Raw genomic sequence first — 15,061 nt, 5'->3', positions numbered from 1 at the left:
CCTTGAGTGATAAGATTGATGCTATTATGTCTATGCTTGTGAATGGTAGGACTAATGTTGATCCTAATAATGTTCCGTTAGCTTCATTGGTTGCTCAAGAAGAACATGTTGATGTGAACTTCATTAAAAATAATAATTTCAACAACAATGCTTATCGGAACAATTCTAGTAACAACTATAGGCCATATCCTTATAATAATGGTAACGGTTATGGTAATTCTTATGGGAATTCTTACAAAAATAATAGGAATACACCCCCTGGACTCGAAGTCATGCTTACAGAATTTATTAGTACACAAACTGCTTTTAACAAATCTGTTAAAGAAAAGCTTGGGAAAATTGATATACTTGCTTCTAAAGTTGATAGTCTTGCTGCTGATGTTGATCTTTTGAAATCGAAAGTTATGCCTAATTAAAATAATGAAATTAAGTCATTTGCTACAGCAAACGCCATCCAAGTTAGAATTAATGAGAATATAAGATTGATGGCCGAATTGCGATCTAGGTGGGAAAAAGAAGAAAATACTAAAGAAGATAATATAGCTAAAGTTTGGACTATTACCACCACTAGTAATGCTAATGCTCCACATGTTGCTGCACCTCCTACTATCAATGGTAAAATAATTGGTGTTGGCAATGTTTCCACTTCTAATGCAAAGCCTGCAAAACTGCCGGAAACTACTAAAACTGCTGAAACTGCCTGTGATAAAACTGCTGAAATTTTTTCCAACACTGGGGACAATGATCCCATTGCTTTAGATCATAATGGTTTAGATTTTGATGATTGTCACATCTCTGAATTTATAAAGTTCTTACAAAAACTGGCTAAAAGTCCCAATGCTAGTGCTATAAATTTGGCCTTTACAAAACATATTACAAATGCCCTCATAAAAGCTAGAGAAGAGAAATTAGAACGTGAAGCTTCTATTCCTAGGAAGTTAGAGGATGGTTGGGAGCCCATCATTAATATGAAGGTCAATGACTTTGATTGTAATGCTTTATGTGATCTTGGTGCAAGTATTTCCGTTATGCCTAGAAAAATCTATAACATGCTTGACTTGCCACCATTGAAAAATTGTTATTTGGATGTTAATCTTGCTGATAACTCTACAAAGAAACCTTTGGGGAGAGTTGATAATGTTCGCATTACAGTTAACAATAATCTTGTCCCCGTTGATTTTGTTGTGTTGGATATTGAATGCAATGCATCTTGTCCCATTATATTGGGAAGACCTTTTCTTCGAACTGTTGGTGCTATTATTGATATGAAGGAAGGTAATATTAAATATCAATTTCCTCTCAAGAAAGGTATGGAACACTTCCCTAGAAATAGAATGAAGTTACCTTTTGATTCTATCATTAGAACAAATTATGATGTTGATGCTTCGTCTCTTGATAATACTTGATACACACTTTCTGCGCCTAGCTGAAAGGCGTTAAAGAAAAGCGCTTATGGGAGACAACCCATGATTTTACTACAGTACCTTTGTTTTATATTTGAGTCTTAGAAGTTGTTACTACTGTAGCAACCTCTCCTTATCTTAATTTTGTTGCATTGTTGTGCCAAGTAAAGTCTTTGATAGTAAGGTCCATATTAGATTTGGATTACTGCGCAGAAACAGATTTCTTGCTGTCACGAATCTGGGTTGAATTCTCTGTAGGTAACTCAGAAAATTCTGCCAATTTATGTGAGTGATCCTCAGATATGTACGCAACTTTCATTCAATTTGAGAATTTTCATTTGAGCAAGTCTGGTGCCTCTTAGAAATTCGTCTTTACGGACTGTTCTGTTTTGACAGATTCTGCCTTTTATTTCGCATTGCCTGTTTTGCTATGCTTGATGGATTTTTCTATTCCATTAACTTTCAGTAGCTTTGTGCAATGTCCAGAAGTGTTAAGAATGATTATGTCACCTCTGAACATGTGAATTTTGATTATGCACTAACCCTCTAATGAGTTGTTTTGAGTTTAGTGTGGAGGAAGTTTTCAAGGATCAAGAGAGGAGGATGATACAATATGATCAAGGAGAGTGAAAGCTCTAAGCTTGGGGATGCCCCGGTGGTTCACCCCTGCATATTTCAAGAAGACTCAAGCATCTAAGCTTGGGGATGCCCAAGGCATCCCCTTCTTCATCGACAACATTATCAGGTTCCTCTAGTGAAACTATATTTTTATTCCGTCACATCTTATGTACTTTGCTTGGAGCGTCTGTTTGTTTTTATTTTTGTTTTGTTTGAATAAAGTTGGATCCTAGCATTCATTGTGTGGGAGAGAGACACGCTCCGCTGTTGCATATGGACAAATATGTCCTTAGGCTTTACTCATAATGTTCATGGCGAAGGTTGAACTGCTTCGTTAAATTGTTATATGGTTGGAAACGGGAAATGCTACATGTGGTAATTGGTAGAATGTCTTGAATAATTTGATACTTGGCAATTGTTGTGCTCATGTTTAAGCTCTTGCATCATATACTTTGCACGTATTAGTGAAGAAATACATAGAGCTTGCTAAAATTTGGTTTGCATAATTGGTCTCTCTAAGGTCTAGATATTTTCTAGTAAGGGTTGAACAACAAGGAAGACGGTATAGAGTCTTATAATGCTTACAATATGTCTTTTATGTGAGTTCTACTGTACCGGTTCATACTTGTGTTTGCTTCAAATAACCTTGCTAGACTAAGCCTTGTATTGAGAGGGAATATTTCTCGTGCATCCAAAATCCTTGAGCCAAATACTATGCCATTTATGTCCACCATACCTACCTACTACATGGTATTTATCCGCCATTCCAAAGTAAATTTCTTGAGTGCTACCTTTAAATTTCTATCCTTTGTCTTTGCAATATATAGCTCATGGGACAAATAGCCTAAAAACTATTGTGGTATTGAATATGTACTTATGCATTTTATTTCTTATAAGTTGCTTGTTGTGCGATAACCATGTTCCTGGGGACGCCATCAACACTTTGTTGAATATCATGTGAGTTGCTATGCATGTTCGTCTTGTCTGAAGTAAGGGCGATTTACCATGAGTTGAATGGTTTGAGCATGCATATTGTTAGAGAAGAACATTGGGCCGCTAACTAAAGCCATGATCCATGGTGGAAGTTTCAGTTTTGGACAACAATCCTCAATCTCTTATGAGAATATTAATTGTTGTTGAATGCTTAAGCATTAAAGAGGAGTCCATTATCTGTTGTCTATGTTGTCCCGGTATGGATGTCTAAGTTGAGAATAATCAAAAGCGAGAAATCCAATGCGAGCTTTCTCCTTAGACCTTTGTACAGGCGGCATAGAGGTACCCCTTTGTGATACTTGGTTAAAACATATGTATTGCGGTGATAATCCAGGTAACCCGAGCTAATTAGGACAAGATGCGGGCACTATTGGTATACTATGCATGAGGCTTGCAACTTGTAGGATATAATTTACATAATACATATGCTTTATTACTACCGTTGACAAAATTGTCTCTTGTTTTCAAAATAAAAGCTCTAGCACAAACATAGCAATCAATGCTTCCCTCTGCGAAGGGCCATTCTTCTACTTTCATGTTGAGTCAGTCTACCCATTTCCTTCTATCTTAGAAGCAAACATTTGTGTTAACTGTGCATTGATTCTTACATAATTGCATATTGCACTTGTTATATTACTTTATGTTGACAATATCCATGAGATATACATGTTACAAGTTGAAAGCAACCGCTGAAACTTAATCTTCCTTTGTGTTGCTTCAACGCCTTTACTTTGAATTTATCGCTTTATGAGTTAACTCTTATGCAAGACTTATCGATGCTTGTCTTGAAAGTACTATTCATAAAAAGTCTTTGCTATATGATTCAATTGTTTACTCATTGTCTTTACCATTGCTTCGAATCGCTGCATTCATTACATGTGCTTACAATAGTATTGATCAAGATTATGATAGCATGTCACTTCAGAAATTATCTTTGTTATCGTTTACCTACTCGGGACGAGTAGGAACTAAGCTTGGGGATGCTGATACGTCTCCAACGTATCGATAATTTCTTATGTTCCATGCTACTTTATTGATGATACCTACATATTTTATACATACTTTATGTCATATTTATGCATTTTTCGGCACTAACCTATTAACGAGATGCCGAAGAGCCAGTTGCTGTTTTCTGCTGTTTTTGGTTTCAGAAATCCTAGTATGGAAATATTCTTGGAATTGGACGAAATCAACGCCCATGATCTTATTTTTCCACGAAGCTTCCAGAAGTCCGGAGAGGAAACGAAGTGGGGCGACGAGGCGACGCCACACTAGGGCGGCGCGGCCCAAGCCCTGGCCGCACCGGCCTGTTGTGTGGGCCCCTCGTGGCGCCCCCTGACCTACCCTTCCGCCTACATAAGCCTTCGTCGATAATAACTCCAGTACTGAGAGCCACGATACGGAAAACCTTCCAGAGACGCCGTCGCCGCCAATCCCATCTCGGGGGATTCAGGAGATCGCCTCCGGCACCCTACTGGAGAGGGGAATCATCTCCCGGAGGACTCTTCAACGCCATGGTCGCCTCCGGAGTGATGTGTGAGTAGTTCACCCCTGGACTATGGGTCCATAGCAGTAGCTAGATGGTTGTCTTCTCCTAATTGTGCTATCATTGTTGGATCTTGTGAGCTGCCTAACATGATCAAGATCATCTATCTGTAATGCTACATGTTGCGTTTGTTGGGATCCGATGAATAATGAATGCTATGTTATGTTGAGTATCAATCTATCATCTATGTGTTGTTTATGATCTTGCATGCTCTCCGTTGCTAGTAGAGGCTCTGGCCAAGTTTTTTGCTTGTAACTCCAAGAGGGAGTATTTATGCTCGATAGTGGGTTCATGCCTCCATTAAATCTGGGGGAGTGACAGCAACCTCTAAGGCTGTGGATGTGCTGTTGCCACTAGGGATAAAACATCAATGCTATGTCCAAGGATATATTTATTGATTACATTACACACCATACTTAATGCAATTGTCTGTTGTTTGCAACTTAATACTGGAGGGGGTTCGGATGATAACTGACACGCGTACAGCACGCAACCGTTGGGAACCCCTAGTGGAAGGTGTGATGCGTACAGCAGTAAGTTTCCCTCAGTAAGAAACCAAGGTTTATCGAACCAGTAGGAGTCAAGAAGCACGTTGAAGGTTGATGACGGCGGAGTGTAGTGCGGCGCAACACCAGGGATTCCGGCGCCAACGTGGAACCTGCACAACACAACCAAATTACTTTGCCCCAACGTGACAGTGAGGTTGTCAATCTCACCGGCTTGCTGTAACAAAGGATTAGATGTATAGTGTGGATGATGATTGTTTGCAGAAAACAGTAGAACAAGTATTGCAGTAGATTGTATTCGATTAAAAGAATGGACCGGGGTCCACAGTTCACTAGAGGTGTCTCTCCCATAAGAATAAGCATGTTGGGTGAACAAATTACAGTTGGACAATTGACAAATAAAGAGGGCATGACCATTCACATACATGTTATGATGAGTAGTGTGAGATTTAATTGGGCATTACGACAAAGTACATAGACCGCTATCCAGCATGCATCTATGCCTAAAAAGTCCACCTTCAGGTTATCATCCGAACCCCCTCCAGTATTAAGTTGTAAACAACAGACAATTGCATTAAGTATGGTGCGTAATGTAATCAACACATACATCCTTAGACATAGCATCGATGTTTTATCCCTAGTGGCAACAACACATCCACAACCTTAGAACTTTGTGTCACTGTCCCAGATTTAATGGAGGCATGAACCCACTATCGAGCATAAATACTCCCTCTTGGAGTTACAAGCAAAAACTTGGCCAGAGCCTCTACTAGTAACGGAGAGCATGCAAGATCATAAACAACACATAGATAATAGATTGATAATCAACATAACATAGCATTCTCTATTCATCGGATCCCAACAAACACAACATGTAGCATTACAGATAGATGATCTTGATCATGTTAGGCAGCTCACAAGATCCAACAATGATAGCACAATTAGGAGAAGACGACCATCTAGCTACTGCTATGGACCCATAGTCCAGGGGTGAACTACTCACACATCACTCCGGAGGCGACCATGGCGGTGAAGAGTCCTCCGGGAGATGATTCCCCTCTTCTGCATGGTGCCGGAGGCGATCTCCTGAATCCCCCGAGATGGGATTGGCGGCGGCGTCTCTGGAAGGTTTTCCGTATCGTGGCTCTCGGTACTGGAGTTATTATCGACGAAGGCTTAAGCAGGCGGAGGAGGTAGGTTTAGGGGCGACGCGAGGGGCCCACACAGTAGGCCGGCGCGACCAGGGCTTGGGCCGCGCCGCCCTGTTGTGTGGCCGCCTCGTCGCCCCACTTCGTATCTTCCCCGGTGTTCTGGAAGCTTCGTGGAAAAATAAGATCCTGGGCGTTGATTTCGTCCAATTCCGAGAATATTTCCTTACTAGGATTTCTGAAACCAAAAACAGCAGAAAACAGCAACTGACTCTTCGGCATCTCGTTAATAGGTTAGTGCCGGAAAATGCATAAATATGACATAAAGTATGCATAAAACATGTAGGTATCATCAATAAAGTGGCATGGAACATAAGAAATTATCGATACGTTGGAGACGTATCAGCATCCCCAAGCTTAGTTCCTGCTCGTCCCGAGTAGGTAAACGATAACAAAGATAATTTCTGAAGTGACATGCCATCATAATCTTGATCATACTATTGTAAGCACATGTAATGAATGCATCGATCAAAGCAATGGTAAATGCAATGAGTAAACAAATGAATCATATAGCAAAGACTTTTCATGAATAGTACTTTCAAGACAAGCATCAATAAGTCTTGCATAAGAGTTAACTCATAAAGCAATAAATTCAAAGTAAAGGTATTGAAGCAACACAAAGGAAGATTAAGTTTCAGCGGTTGCTTTCAACTTATAACATGTATATCTCATGGATATTGTCAACATAAAGTAATATAACAAGTGCAATATGCAAGTATGTAGGAATCAATGCACAGTTCACACAACTGTTTGCTTCTTGAGATGGGAGAGAAATAGGTGAACTGACTCAACATAAAAGTAGAAGAAAGGCCCTTCGCAGAGGGAAGCATTGATTGCTATATTTGTGCTAGAGCTTTGGTTTTGAAAACAAGAAACAATTTTGTCAACGGTAGTAATAAAGCATATGCATTATGTAAATTATATCCTACAAGTTGCAAGCCTCATGCATAGTATACTAATAGTGCCCGCACCTTGTCCTAATTAGCTCGGATTACCTGGATTATCATCGCAATACATATGTTTTAACCAAGTGTCACAAAGGGGTACCTCTATGCCGCCTGTACAAAGGTCTAAGGAGAAAGCTCGCATTGGATTTCTCGCTTTTGATTATTCTCAACTTAGACATCCATACCGGAACAACATAGACAACAGATAATGGACTCCTCTTTAATGCATAAGCATTTAGCAACAATTAATTTTCTCATATGAGATTGAGGATATTTGTCCAAAACTGAAACTTCCACCATGGATCATGGCTTTAGTTAGCGGCCCAATGTTCTTCTCTAACAGTATGCATGCTCTAACCATTCAACTCATGGTAAATCGCCCTTACTTCACACAAGACGGACATGCATAGCAACGCACATGATATTCAACAAAGAATAGTTGATGGCGTCCCCAGGAACATGGTTATCGCACAACAAGCAACTTATAAGAAATAAAATGCATAAGTACATATTCAATACCACAATAGTTTTTAGGCTATTTGTCCCATGAGCTATATATTGTAAAGGTAGAGGATAGAAATTTAAAGGTAGAACTCAAGCAATTTACTTTGGAATGGCGGAGAAATACCATGTAGTAGGTAGGTATGATGGACACAAGTGGCATAGTGGTTGGCTCAAGGATTTTGGATGCATGAGAAGTATTCCCTCTCGATACAAGGTTTAGGCTAGCAAGGTTATTTGAAACAAACACAAGTATGAAGCGGTACAGCAAAACTCACATAAAAGACATATTGTAAGCATTATAAGACTCTATACCGTCTTCCTTGTTGTTCGACCCTTACTGGAAATTATCTAGACCTTAGAGAGACCAATTATGCAAACCAAATTTTAGCAAGCTCTATGTATTTCTTCATTAATAGGTGCAAAGTATATGATGCAAGAGCTTAAACATGAGCACAACAATTGCCAAGTATCAAATTATTCAAGACATTTTACCAATTACTACATGTAGCATTTCCTGTTTCCAACCGTGTTGACTGCCAAAACCCACCGGCGGGCAGCGACGGTCAACACTGTAGAGCCGGGAACAACCTAGAGCTGCGGCTGGCTGAGGTCCCTCCGAGCGACGGCCCGCAAAGCACTTCTGGTCACACGTCTGATGCTGAGTGCAAGGGCGTGCCACCTGACCTATACCTGGTCAGGAAGGTGATGGGATGCCTCACTTAGTTTCCTGCATGGCATACACGTAAACATTAAATAAGAGCCTCGATCGGCTCTCAGGTCATCCTGTGAATCGGCTCAAGGAGCCGATCCACCCATGATTCGTTCGGGGTGAACGAATATATGGTGGTCCTGCTTGATCAAGATAAAGCTAAAACGATCTACGACGATCTGGGGTTTTCACCGCATAATCGGATCATCCTACTCACGATTGGGCCTCGCGGCCACGCACGGTGATCGTAAGCCGATCCTAGATAGGGCCTAAAAACCAACATGATGTTGATCCCCGGAACATCCTGTCTAGGACTAGCGAACGACACCCTATGTGCCGCTGGATCCTCCAACCCTTTGTAAGGCCTAACTATTGCAGATATTAAACTAATCCTTGTAGAACAAGGAGCAATCGTAACGGATCGGATCTACTAAATTAAGATCAAGCGGGGTGCCGCCCCCACACCTGAGATAGGTGTGAGGGCGGCTAGATATGCAAGGGTTGCACTACGATAGCATATGATACGAAGAACAATGCTAACCCTAACACATCTATGATAACTACGTTGCTCGCCATCAACAAGGCTTCAGTACGAGCAACGCATGAACAACGTGGAGCTTGTGCTGCCTAGATCGCAAGATGCGATCTAGGCAGCATGTCGCTTACCGGATAGAAACCCTCGAGACGAAGGAGTTGGCGATGCGCCGAGATTGGTTTGTTTGGTTGAACGTGTGTTGTTGTTTATTCCATAAACCCTAGATACATATTTATAGTCCAAGGGACTTTCTAATTCAGGCGTGCACCTAACCGTGCACGGGTAAAACTCTAACTTCCAATCTAAGATGAAATCTACCATAATTAAAGATACACGGGCAATCTAGCCCAAATTCTTCGCACAAGGCCGCTTCAGAGATAATCCACGTGTAATCTTCCAAGCCCATCTCTCTTACGGCCCACCACCTGATTTGGCCAAAATCTGGTGATAACACATGCCCCCCTGGTTTTGGCAATGATAATTCCAAAACCACTCTGCTTTTCCTCCGAAGGGTCATGTCGTGGCAGAGCAGAGCCATTTGCAGCATCTATCATCATTATGCCCTGTCTTCTCAGCTTCTCTGCAAAATTCGATAGCTCTGGCATCACCTCTTCGGAAGCGTAATGGCATTAATTCCCACCAGGCTTCTCATTATTTAACCGTGCCGACTGATTAACTCTTTTTATCCCCTTCCTCTGTTCCAGCCATCGGCACCCAAAAAACCCTCTCCTCCTGTAGCCATGTCTTCCTCTTCCTCCTCCCTCTCAGGCCTCCCCCTCCAATCCTCGCCGAAGAGGAAGAACGAGGACAAACTTCACTCCAAGGTGAACCCCCTCTCCTCCGATAATGAGAAGAAAGAAGGAGAAGTAGCGAAGGCCAAGGCCTCCCCCTCCGCCAAACTCCCGCCGAAGAAGCGCTCCCGCATGTGGGCGGACAGCGAGGACGAAGATGATGACGAGGAAGAAGAAGAGGAGGATGAATCCTCCTCCTCCATCGGGTATCCACCGACCAAGCGCTTCCGCTCTTGGGCGGACAGCGAGGATGATGATGATGATGAGGAGGACGAGGCTCCGGCCAAGGGCTGGGGCAGCAGCGACGAGGAGCTTCCTGGGAGCAGCGCCGACGACATCGACGGCGGTGATGACGAGGACAGCGACGACTAGTAGAATAGGACTAGTAGTAGCAGTGCACTAAGCACCAGATCCCTCTTTTGAGAGCCATCGGCTCTTTCTTGTAAAGCCGCTCCTTTGAATTAATGAAATTGTTCTTTCAATTCATCCTTCAATTACTCCAATTTCACTCCTTCCGCCTGTTATGCAAAGACCGATAGCAACGTATCGGATTTCTTTTCTTTTGGACGCCCGTGAAGCCGGACTCACATGCCGATTAGCCCGTCAGTCAAGCACTTCTCAATTTCAGACCGCGATTTTAATATCTGACCATAATTTTTCGCAATCCCTCAGCCGATGACTACTCATCGGCTATTTTGAGAATCCAGTCCCTTTCCTTCTCTTGCAGCGACTGGACGGTCCAAAACCTGTAAAAGCCGACGGCCTCCTCTCCCGATTCCTCTCCATAGCCTCAGCAATCTTCTTTCGCAACCTGAACTGCTTTCAGAGAGGATCATGATGCAGGGTCAGCCGATGCAACTCCAATCGGTTTCTTAAGAACCAAATATCCATGTAGTCCATTGCCCCCCGAGCCTTCATCAAGGCGAGAACAGTAGTGAGCCAACCACATGCGCCACTACCGGCTCCCGAATCGTAATGCAGAACCAGCCGATTTCAACAAAATCGGCTCTCTAAAGATATTTTAGGGCGAGCTGCTCCCCGGGCCTTAATCAAGGCAAGAATACCGGCGAGGATGCACAGGTCGCTGATCAGCTTTCTTCTACTGAACGTCGATGTTGATGTGAACTTTGAGCATATAGCCAGTAGGCCTTGGTCTTGTGTAAGTGTACTAGAGTCGATGGCTGCGCATCGGCTTCGCCTCTTGCGCAATTTTTTTTTTATCTGGCCGATTTTTCTTAATCGGCCCCCCCAATGTTTCACTGTACGCATGTTTACACATGTTTATCTGCACATGTTCTTTATCTGACTGTATGCCTCCCGAGCCGAATCTGCCAGATGACTGCAGATATCGGCTTTTATGGTTAGCCAGGGTACTGCACTTGCACGTCGGTTCCGCGAGGATTCGTGCTGACTTTCATCTGCCGACGTGGCCGCTGCCCAGTAGATCGACGCTGAACACAGGCAGAACACGTAGTGAAGATAATTTTGGCCGATTGCTGGAATCGGCCTCCATATCCATTGACTGAAGGTTCTGTAATGTTCCTTCATAAATTTTTGGGGCCGATCACAAAGATCAGCCTCGCCCCATTTGCTCATTGATTTAATCTTGCTATTCGGTCAGGCTGGTGGATAAAACCAGCCCAACCTCTGACTTGATACGCCTGCTGTCGTCCACCTTGAGTGCATCGTAGAATCGTGGAGCACTAAGCTCTGTCGGAAGGACGAGCACCATGTTCGTGCCAGCCGATGTTTCATCATCGGCTTTCTTTTGCCTGGGATGCCACTCCATTTTCCGTGGACGACCCTCTTCATCCAGGGTTCGCTGAACTTTCGCAGCCAGATCAGGCCGTGCCTTCCTTAGCGTATGCAGGTATAACCTTTCGGCTTCCTCCAGGCCGCGCAATCGCTGAACCCTGCGCTTTTGTGAACGGCTGAGTCCGTCAGGGCACCACCTCGGACGGTGGTACCTGTCTTCTTCCTCTTCTTGTCCCTCGTCTTCGGAATCCTCGAGATCTGCCCACCGAGGGGACTCAGCACGTTCTCTTTGTGGCGGGAGAGGCCCTAAGCGCTTGAACACAGACACGTTGGCTGCCTCCTTCTTCTTCTGGTTGCATTCTGGGCAATTGCCGATTGTGGGCAATCGGCTCATTCCTGAATCCCAGCAGTGTCTGAAGAAGGGGCAGTCCCAGTGCCTGGCGTTGTCATCTTGCTCCCTTGATTGTTCCGTGGCACGGCGCTCGTGCTCCTCCTCATCGTGATCGTGCCGACGATGTCTTCTGGCTTCTCTAGCCAGACGATCTCTTTCATCATCATCGCTGGATCGTCGGCGTCGGTCGTACTGACTCACATACTTGTTGAGGAGGTGATCAGAGAGGGGTCGCTGATATCTGATGTTCTTCACTTCTCCCTCTGTGACGTAGCGCTTGCCATCATGACGGAGCCGATCGCGTGGAGCGGCCTCCTCTGTGTCCTTGCTACGAGAGCAGCTGCCCTCATCTCCGTCTTTGCCAGAGTGGTTCCCAGGTCCTACCATGTTGATGCTGAACGAGGATCCTGGCTGGCAACCTTCAGGGTAAGTGCACTCCACCATATTAACGGCGGGAAAGGGCTGGGTGTCGACCTTCATGGCGTACTGGTTAAAAATCACCGCTTGGATGTGCTGACGCCATACCCTGCAGTCGTTGGTGGCATGGGAGAGCGAGTTGTGCCATTTACAGTATGGTTTTCCGTTCAGCTCTTGCACCGTGGGGAATTTGAGACCTTCAGGAATCGTCAACTGTTTCTCCTTGAGCAGGAGGTCGAAGATTTGCTCAGTCTTGGTCACGTCAAAATCAAATCCCCTGGGTGGGCCTGGTGGCTTTACCCATTTGCAGGGGCGGGGGGGTCCTCGCCGAGTCCATTCAGCCACTGCTACCTCTTGGTCTCCCGCAGGAACTTCGTCTTCCTCTGCATCGACCAGGACTACTGCACGCTTGAACTTATCTTGGTACAGGTCCGGGTGGCGCTGTTCATATGCTGACAGTTTTTGAACCATGTGCGCCAATGAGGGATAATCTGCTTGGGAGGCCATGTCCTTGAGCTGTGTTGCAAGGCCTGCTACTGCCAACTCGACTGCTTCTTTTTCAGTTATACGAACCGAATAACATCGGTTCCTAAGATTCCTGAAACGCTGGATGTACTCTGTCACAGTTTCTCCGCGCTTCTGACGTAGTTGTGCTAGATCGGCAATGCCAGACTCGGAAGCCTCTGAATGGTACTGCATATGGAACTGCTCTTCCAACTGCTTCCAAATCCGTATGGAGTCTGGTGGCAAAGAGGTATACCATCCGAAAGCCGATCCTGTGAGGGACTGTGAGAAGAGCCTCACGCGTAGTTGATCCGACACCGAAGCCGGTCCTAGTTGCGCCAAATATCGGCCGACGTGCTCGATGGAGCTGGAACCATCTGATCCACTGAATTTGGAGAAATCAGGGAGCCGATATTTAGGTGGCAGCGGGATCATCTCGTAGTCGTCCGGGTACGGCTTGGAATAGCCGATTGCCCTCCTTTTCGGCACCATGCCGAACTGGTCTCTCAGTATGGTACTGATCTGATCCATTGTCAGCTGCCGCAGGAGTTGAACTACGAAGATTCGCCGGGGTGGCGTACTTAGCCAGCCATGCTTGCTTTTCCAGCTACGAGCCAAGCTGCAGGAGCTGAGCTGCGGAGGTTCGTCGGGGTGGCGTACTTAGTTAGCCACGTACGCTTCTCGTGCTCGTCGGCGACGTTCCTCTGTTTTCCCGAAGTCCCCGACGTTGTGGCCTAGTTTGTGAGTGCCCGGTTGCCACGATGCGGCACATACGTGCACGCGTACCCTTGAGGGATCTCCTTGGGCGCCTCGGGCAAGAACTGGTAGTCACTAGGGTCACCACCAATCTTGTAGACGACGAATGCCGGTGTAGCCGGCACTTCTGGTGCTGCCAACGCATATGGCAGCGGTGGACGGGACTGGAGCGGCAACTCCCCTTGATGCGTCCCGAGGGCTGGTCCTGACGGCGAGTACTGGTGCCTCATGATCTCCTGGATCACGCGAAGAGCGACACGCTCCAACGTGTTGACCAGGTTCTCAGAGTGACGGTGTAGCGAGTGAGCCACCAAGTAGTTGATCTCCTGCCGCAGGGACCTGGTGCGTTCCTCCGACGGGGCAGAGAGGTCTATCCCATCGAGTGCACCTTGCGGTGAGAACCCCTTCCATCTGATGCCATGGGAACGGGTTCTCTGAAAAGAGCCGATGAGGTCGGCTTCGAGGATGACTTTGATCTCGTCATACCTCTTCTTGAGCTCGTCGGGCAGCTCCTCGTAGGTGACTGGCGTGCCGTCCGCCATCTCAGATGTAGACGGCGATGTGGTTGATGTAGAAGCTGGTCCCACCGGGCGTGCCAGAATGTGTTGACTGCCAAAACCCACCGGCGGGCAGCGACGGTCAACACTGTAGAGCCGGGAACAACCTAGAGCTGCGGCTGGCTGAGGTCCCTCCGAGCGACGGCCCGCAAAGCACTTCTGGTCACACGTCCGATGCTGAGTGCAAGGGCGTGCCACCTGACCTATACCTGGTCAGGAAGGTGATGGGGATGCCTCGCTTAGTTTCCTGCATGGCATACACGTAAACATTAAATAAGAGCCTCGATCGGCTCTCAGGTCATCCTGTGAATCGGCTCAAGGAGCCGATCCACCCATGATTCGTTCGGGGTGAACGAATATATGGTGGTCCTGCTTGATCAAGATAAAGCTAAAATGATCTACGACGATCTGGGGTTTTCACCGCATAATCGGATCATCCTACTCACGATTGGGCCTCGCGGCCACGCACGGTGATCGTAAGCCGATCCTAGATAGGGCCTAAAAACCAACACGAGGTTGATCCCCGGAACATCCTGTCTAGGACTAGCGAACGACACCCTACGTGCCGCTGGATCCTCCAACCCTTTGTAAGGCCTAACTATTGCAGATATTAAACTAATCCTTGTAGAACAAGGAGCAATCGTAACGGATCGGATCTACTAAATTAAGATCAAGCGGGGTGCCGCCCCCACACCTGAGATAGGTGTGAGGGCGGCTAGATATGCAAGGGTTGCACTACGATAGCATATGATACGAAGAACAATGCTAACCCTAACACATCTATGATAACTACGTTGCTCGCCATCAACAAGGCTTCAGTACGAGCAACGCATGAACAACGTGGAGCTTGTGCTGCCTAGATCGCAAGATGCGATCTAGGCAGCATGTCGCTTACCGGATAGAAACCCTCGAGACGAAGGA

Source organism: Lolium perenne, chromosome 4 (assembly GCF_019359855.2).
Source record: "Lolium perenne isolate Kyuss_39 chromosome 4, Kyuss_2.0, whole genome shotgun sequence".
In the NCBI taxonomy this organism is placed as follows: domain Eukaryota; kingdom Viridiplantae; phylum Streptophyta; class Magnoliopsida; order Poales; family Poaceae; genus Lolium; species Lolium perenne.
Note: the sequence above shows the minus strand (reverse complement) of the source record.